The sequence below is a fragment of the Penaeus monodon genome, chromosome 5 (genome assembly GCF_015228065.2).
Source record: "Penaeus monodon isolate SGIC_2016 chromosome 5, NSTDA_Pmon_1, whole genome shotgun sequence".
Taxonomy (NCBI): domain Eukaryota; kingdom Metazoa; phylum Arthropoda; class Malacostraca; order Decapoda; family Penaeidae; genus Penaeus; species Penaeus monodon.
The window spans coordinates 12,160,284-12,167,783 of record NC_051390.1 but is presented as its reverse complement, the minus strand read 5'-3'; positions in this window follow the sequence as shown (position 1 = coordinate 12,167,783).

The window sequence follows — 7,500 nt, the reverse complement described above, 5'->3', positions numbered from 1 at the left end:
ATGAGCACGAAAAATCGCCGAATCACCGCGCAGACACCTCATAAGCGATTCGTGATAATTATGTTGCTTCATTATACCCGCCGATACCGAAGACAAAAAAATAATCGAAAAACGACCTTCTGCATTGTACAGAGCTCCGCGCACCAATGCTATTCACCATATCTAATTCTGGCGACTTGAAATCAAACCACTGCGAAAATAAGTAAATAAATAAATAACGATGAATAAACATCAATTCAAAAAATGATTAAAGAAATGTGACTCATCTCAGTGTCGCACGAAAACTTAAAAAAAGCTGAAAACAAATTCCCCCAGCGCCCACAGAACGCAGCAGCCTCAACACCGCAAAACAGACATCCTGGCCGGACGCCCATTACAATGTGTCATAAAACTCGGCCGGGCGTGCTCTGGGAGGGACATGCTTTGGATATGCTCGCTCATCCACGATGTCATGCTTAAATATGGCCATTATTCTTTTGTTGACTGACAAAAACAAATTGGGAAATGCTTCAGTATATGAGCCACTCGATGATACAGAATGTGAGGTGAAACAATAACGGGAAAAAAAATTCACCAAAAACAAAAACCAAACGCAATGTCAAAACAAGTATGATCGTAAAAAAAACTTTTATTATTTGCCACGATCATCATAATTACAAAAATACTTTTCAAAGAGATGCATGATCATATGCACTTCTGCACAGGAATTACTAGATAACACCACTGCCACTGCACATTCTCCCTCTCCCGCCTCATGGGGAGTAATGGCTCAGAGCCTGAAATCAATTACGGCCTCTTGACGTGCGGACGCGGCTGGCAGTCTTCCTCCGCAGAAATGTTTCTTTCGCGGCAGCAGGAACGGAGATTCGGATGATGATGAGCGCCACCCAATATCATAGGTTGTTTTCTTTCCCAAGGTTTTGCTGTTTCCCATCCGCTTCTTCATAATCACGCCTTCGTCCCGGGGCATTCCAGCAATCATGGCGGTCTTTACGGGTTGGATATTAAAACTATAACGGCATTTCTACGCTACTGGATCCGCGCTCGTGTTAGGGTAAAAGTTTTGTCTCCTGTCATTAAAGTACAGTATAAAGACGAACCCTGGTATTCACTTATACATAACAGTAAGAAACGACCTCCACCCACCTGCAAACACGCCATCCAGCACGGGCGCCCGCAACTGTGAGCGCCTCCTCGACCTTCTGACAACACCGGATATTTTATCAGTTGTTCCTGGTGACACTTGCTATCGCGAACAAATGGTGTGGCCGGAAGACACGTATATGATATCATGGGAAATACGTTGGAAAAAAATAAATAAATAAAGAGATATATAAATAAAAAAAACATATCCGCGAAGAACTCCAGAGTAAAAAAAAAAAAAACAGCAGCGTGCTCGAAAGTTACTATCGGCAGGAAGTTATCATTATGGCACAGCGAGGCGACAACCCGAAATGGCAACAAAGTCGGGTTTAGAAAGGGCCCAACTATTTCGGGGTGAAGTGAAGTTAAGTTAAGGTGAAGGGGGAAGTGACGTGAGATAAAGTTGAAAAGATGGGGCGGTGGGCTAAACTGCCCGGGGCGTCTCAACCCGTGCTCTTCCTGATTACAAAGAGCTCTTCTTGCTTCCCGCCCTGTGCCTCTGACATGCACAGTCTAGCCTCTGCTTGCCCGACAGGGACACGCGACTCCTTACTATCCAGCAGGTGTATGGAAGGTCGAAATTCTCGTCCTATCGACGCGAGAATCGGCCATGTCTTTTTTTTGGGTCGTCCCCCCCCGGACCTTTTGCGCAGCGCCTTTTCCTTCCCCCCCATTCTCCAGTACTGGGGCAGTTTTCTCCAAAACCCGGGTGGCTGACGGAGTACCCAGATGCTCGGGGAAGGTCGCCCGAAAATCCGCTTGCCAACCCGGGGACTGGGGGCCTCTGGGCGAGGGGAGTTCCCCCTTTTCTTTTCTCTCTCTCTCTCTTCCTCTTTTCCCCTTCTCCTCTCCCCCTCTTCCTCCCCTTTTCCCCCCCCTTCCCCTCTTCTTTCTCTCTTCTCTCTCCTCTCTCTCTCTCCTTTTCTCTCTCTCTCTTTCCCCCTTTCCTCCCCCCTCCCTCCCACACTCTCCCTCCCCAATCTCCCCCCCCACTTCCCCTCACTCTCCCCCCTCACCTCCCTCCCTCAATCTCCCTCCCTCACTCTCCCTCCCTCCCCTCCCTCCCCCCTCTCCCTCCCTCCCCCCTCTCTCCCTCCCCCCCCCCCCCTCTCTCCTCTCTCTCTCTCTCCCCCCTCCCCCCTCTCTCTCTCTCTCTCTCTCTCTCTCCTCTCTCTCCTCTCTCTCTCTCCCCCCTCCCCTCTCTTCTCTCTCTCCTCTCTCTCCCCCTCCCCTCTCTCTTCTCTCTTTCCCCTCTCTCTCCTCTCTCTTCCCTTTCTCCTCTCTTCTCTCTCTTTCTCTCCCCCTCTCTTTTCTCTTCCCCCCTTCCCTCTCTCCTCTCTCTCTTCTCTCTCCCCTTCCCCTTCTCTCCTCTCTTCGTCTCTCTCCCCCCTCTCCATCTCTCTCTCTCTCCCTCCCTCCCTCCTCTCTCCCCATCTCTCTCCTCTCCTCTTCTCTTCTCCCTTTTTTCCCTCCCTCTCTCTTTTCCCCTTTCCCCCCCCCCCCCCCCCCCTTTTTTTTTTTTTTTTTTTTCTTCCCTTCCCTTCTCTCTCTCCCCTCCCCCCCTCTCTCCTCTTCCTCTCCTCCTCTCTTCCCCCCTCCTCTTTTTCCCGCTCCCCCCTCCCCTTCTCTCTCTCTTTTCTCCCCCTCTTCCTTTTCTCCCTCCTCCTCTCTCTCTCTCTCTCCTCTCTCTCCTCTCTCTCCCCTCCTCCTCTCTTTTTTCCTCTCTCCCCCCTTTTTCTTCCTCTCTCTCTCTCTCTCCTCTCTCTCTTCCCTCCTCCCTCTTCCCTTCCTCCTCTCTCTCCTTCCTCCTCTTCCCCTCTCTCTCTCCTCTCTCCCCCCCCCCCCCCCCCCCCCTCCCCCCCCCCCCCCCTTTCCCCCCCCCTCTTTCTTCCTCTCCTCTCTCCCCTCTTCTCTTGCCTCCCTCTTCCCTCTCTCTCTCCTCCCCCCTTTCTCTTTCCTTCCTCTCTCCTCCTCTCTCTCCCCCCCCCCCCCCTCTCTCTCTCTCTCTCTCTCCCCTCTCCTCTCTCTCTCTCTCCTCTCTCTCTTCTCTCTTTCCTCTCCTCTCTCTCTCTTCCCCCTCTTTTCCCTCTCTCTCTCTCTCTCTCCCCTTTCTTTTTCTCTCTCTTTCCCTCTCTCTCTCTTTTCCTTCCCCCCCTCTCTCTCTTCCCTCTCCCCTCCCCTCTTTCTCCTCTTCTCTCTCCTCCCTGCCTCCCCTCTTCTTTTCCTCTTTTTATCTCTCTCTCTCTCTCTCTCTCTCTCTCTCCTCCCTCTCCCGAGCGAGCGCGCCTTTTTCACAGCCTTTGTCGGTATGCCCATCGCCCGTCTGGCCAGCCCCGCCTCCTGCCATGAGCCCACCGCCTCCCCCGTCGAGGCCCCCTGGGGATCCCCGGGCCGTTCCCGCCGCCTCCTCCCTCGCATCACTCAACGTCCCAATAAAAATTTTACCCCCAATAACGGTTTCCCCACTTTTTTCCCCCCCGAGGGAACACGGCGGCGCCCGCGTAAAGTAACGGGGCGGCGTGAGCTTGTTGTATGTGGGTGCGGTATCAGGCACCGAATTAATTAAGACGCATTAGCGGTGGTCTTGGCCGGCCCCTTCGGATCGGCGGGGCGGGGAAAGTGGCGTCGCGGCCTCCTCGCTGGAACATGTTATTCAGGCTCACCAACTATTTGGTTGACTTTCCATTACCGGGGCAGCGCGGGAGCAGCAACTTCTAGTCTAATTTCCTTTCATACACAGATTTTAAAGAGGTAAAAAAAAAAAACATAAATATTTTAAAATCATGCAAATTTACGTGAATTACGACATTCACCGATTCACGTCTGCCTTTCCGACCGCTCTGCTCGTGTAATATCAAACATTTGAGCGGATCACAAAGGGACGAACTGGCACTGGGATTACATGCTGGGGGAGCTCCTGCACATACTCACTCTTAGTCCTCAAATGAGCAGGAGGCTGAAGGCATACCTGACGGAGAAAACAAGAAAACAATATCAATAAATATTTTAAAAATATATCTTCATGCGAAATTATTTCCTAGAGCGCCCATTCCAAAACTGTTACTACGTAAAACTTAATTTCCAGCAAAATGATTAATCAACAAGAAATGTTATAGTATTGAAGTACATACTCACACAAAGTAAGTAATATATAATCAAAAGATACATTTAATTTAATAATAACCAGAGCCGAGAAACAGTCCTCACATATTTGTCAAAACTTCAGCCCATCAAAATTTGAAATTAATAAAGCCACTCGTTTTGCTGACACGCGCCCCGAAAGCGTCTCCGTGTATCCACTAACGCATTTTGGAGAAGCGCAAGAAGCCTTAATGACGTCACTGCGGCAATCCACACACTGGCCCGTCCCTCCCCAGCTCCTAATTAAGATTCCGCCAAAAAAATCTTTCTATCTTTCATTCAATCACTCTCACTGTCAGTCTATCCCTCTTTCCCTTAGATCCTTTCACATATTCACTCTGTCGCTCTAATTCATTTCTTCACTCTGGCTCTGTCTCTGTCTCTCTCTCATCTTTTATCTCCCTCTCATTTTTTTTACACACACTTTTTCTCTCATTCTCTCACTCATTCACATTCATGCAAGCGTTCTATTTTATTCCTTTCTCTCTTTCCCTCGTTGACTCATTCGTCCCTATGCTCTATTTCCCCCATTCAGGCTGCCTGCAGGAACCACAGTCATCATTAGCTTCCCATCACTGCTGGATTACCCACGTTTTACGGCTCACGCGGACTTGCATTCTCCTCTAGACTTGCCCGCTGCGCCTCAGCCTCTTCCATCTCGGGGGAAAATAGGGCATCACTCCAGACTCTGGCATACTTCGATTTCCCATTTCTTGATCAGCAGATACTCACTTAAATTTAGATTTTTTTTTCCTGTTTCTTAATAAAAAAAATCCTAAACTCAACATTATTTTATTACTTCCACTTAAAATGGGCATGGCGAATCTGAGTATTCCAGAAATTAGACGGAGTATAAATCGGGAAAACTTGACGGGCGAAACTACTTGTGAAATTAAATTAATTTATCAAGTTTGGCAAAAATGGCAATGGTAATCAGTTAAATATAGACAGACAAATAAAATAACTAAAATACATATCTTTAATATTCAAGTAATTCGTTACCTCCAAGAGGCAATTTCTTGAAAGCTCTAGCCATACACATCGTTATGATACCATTTTAAAATTCTTTTGTAATTCTGCAAAAGGCAGAAGCATTTGTATGGGGAAACGAAAACCTACGGGCAATTTCTACAACAAATGCACACAAACTGAAAAGGTGCCAACCTGAGGCAGCGTCCACAGTGGCAGCAAGCAATCGCGCAACCAGGGGAGGGGGGTCCTCACCGCATGGATGTTCACGTGAGCAGACCGAGATTTATTTTCTTGCCTTATTTTATGTCACTGAGTAAACACTTGAGCTGCTTCAAGCGGGTTAATTTACCATTAACTCTTCTCGTGTTGCCCGCGCTCGCCCGATAAGCTACGGTGTAAAACTTCTCCCTTCAGCGCGGGCGAAGGCGGGAAGTTTACCATAACTTTTCTCGCTTGAACCTCACATCTTAGGTGTTTCCTCAGTGACGACACATAAAAGGATATAAAAAGAAAAGGCTCACTCATTGTAACCCTAAAAATGTTTATCACGTGACAACATAAAAACGAAACTCCCACCCGCTCCCCCTGCTCGCTGCCGCCCGGAGCCGCGACGGGCCGATGGGCGTCCGAGGATGCAACGCCCGGACAGACGATACCCGGGCGTTGTCCCCCAACTCCCTCGGCGACGCCTCCGCAGGGAATGTCCTTCGGGAGTGATGTCATAAGAGAACAATACGCATGATTTATCCGCCTTAACACACTGTACACTTTTTCACACAATCACACACACTACCGCGACATGCCAAGGTCACCTGGACCTGAGGACTAAGGCCTAATGCCCCCCATAATGTCCTGAGCACGAGGCCTTGGTCGCTGGAGAAAGGATTCCGTGCCACGACAGCAGCTGCATGGCACGTCGCCTCCACCTGCTTAATGGGCGATCACACGAGCATTATTCAGCGATAAATCGGAGATAACTTTAACTTTTCCACTTTCCTCATCTTCCGAGTTCGCACACGGACGATATGTATCGTCTGGAAATCGGCTAAAACCGTCCGTGTGAGAGCAAGGTGGGAAATCGCCCACACTGTCACATCGAAGGGCGGATCATATCACAAACAGGTTGCTGAAAAAGTGCTCGTGTGACCGTGCCTTTATGTAAGGGTCCCTTTGACCTCATGGCCTTTTTCCGATTCCTTCGAACCTCAAATGCGTTTGATAAATACCCTAGATACTGAGATTTATGCTTATGTCCTGGGTATGACGTTAAACTGCATCCCCCTGCTGCCTTGTAGGATATGCCTCTTCAGGCAAAGGCTATGAGAAGGGAACTCTCACTCCAAATCCCCCTGCTGCCTTGTAGGGTAAGCCTATTCAGGCAAGGGCAGGTCAACCGTCGACATCTGTGGTGGCGTCAGGAAGGGCATCCGGCCTTAATACGAAGCTGCCAATCTAATAATATGATGTGGTTAAAACGCAAGATCCGCACCGGCGACCCATGATGAACATGGAAAAGCCAGTTGAAGAAGAAGACTGAGATTTATGCTTCCTTCAATCGAACATCTAGACTCGCTAAATCCAGAACTGCTCTGTTATGTTTACTTCCTGTGTATCAAACAGACAAATATTTACAAATACATATTACCTATACATGCACACTCATACACATAATACACATCACCAAACACAGACACATAAATATATACATATATACATAGAGTACACACACACACACAAGCACACAAACTTATCTACCTATATGTATGTATGTATGTATTTATGTATTTATGTATGTATGTGTGTGTGTTGTGTGTGTGTGTGTGTGTGTGTGTGTGTGTGTGTGTGTGTGTGTGTGTGTGTGTGTCCGTGCGTGTGTGTGTGTGTGTCCGTGCGTGCGTGCGTGTGTGTCCGTGCGTGCGTGTGTGTCCGTGCGTGCTTGTGTGTCCGTGCGTGCGTGTGCGTGTGCGTGTGCATGTGCGTGCGTGTGTGTGTGTATATGTATGTGTGTGTATGTGTATGCGTGTGTATGTGTATGTATGTGTATGTATGTGTGTGTATGTGTGTGTGTGTATGTACATGTGTGTGTGTGTGTGTGTGTGTGTGTGTGTGTGTGTGTGTGTGTGGTGTGGTGTGTGTGTGTGTGTGTGTGTGTGTATGTGTGTGTATGTGTGTGTATGTGTGTGTATGTGTGTGGGATGTGTGTGTATGTGCGTGTGTGTGCGTGGTGTGTGTATATGTAATTTT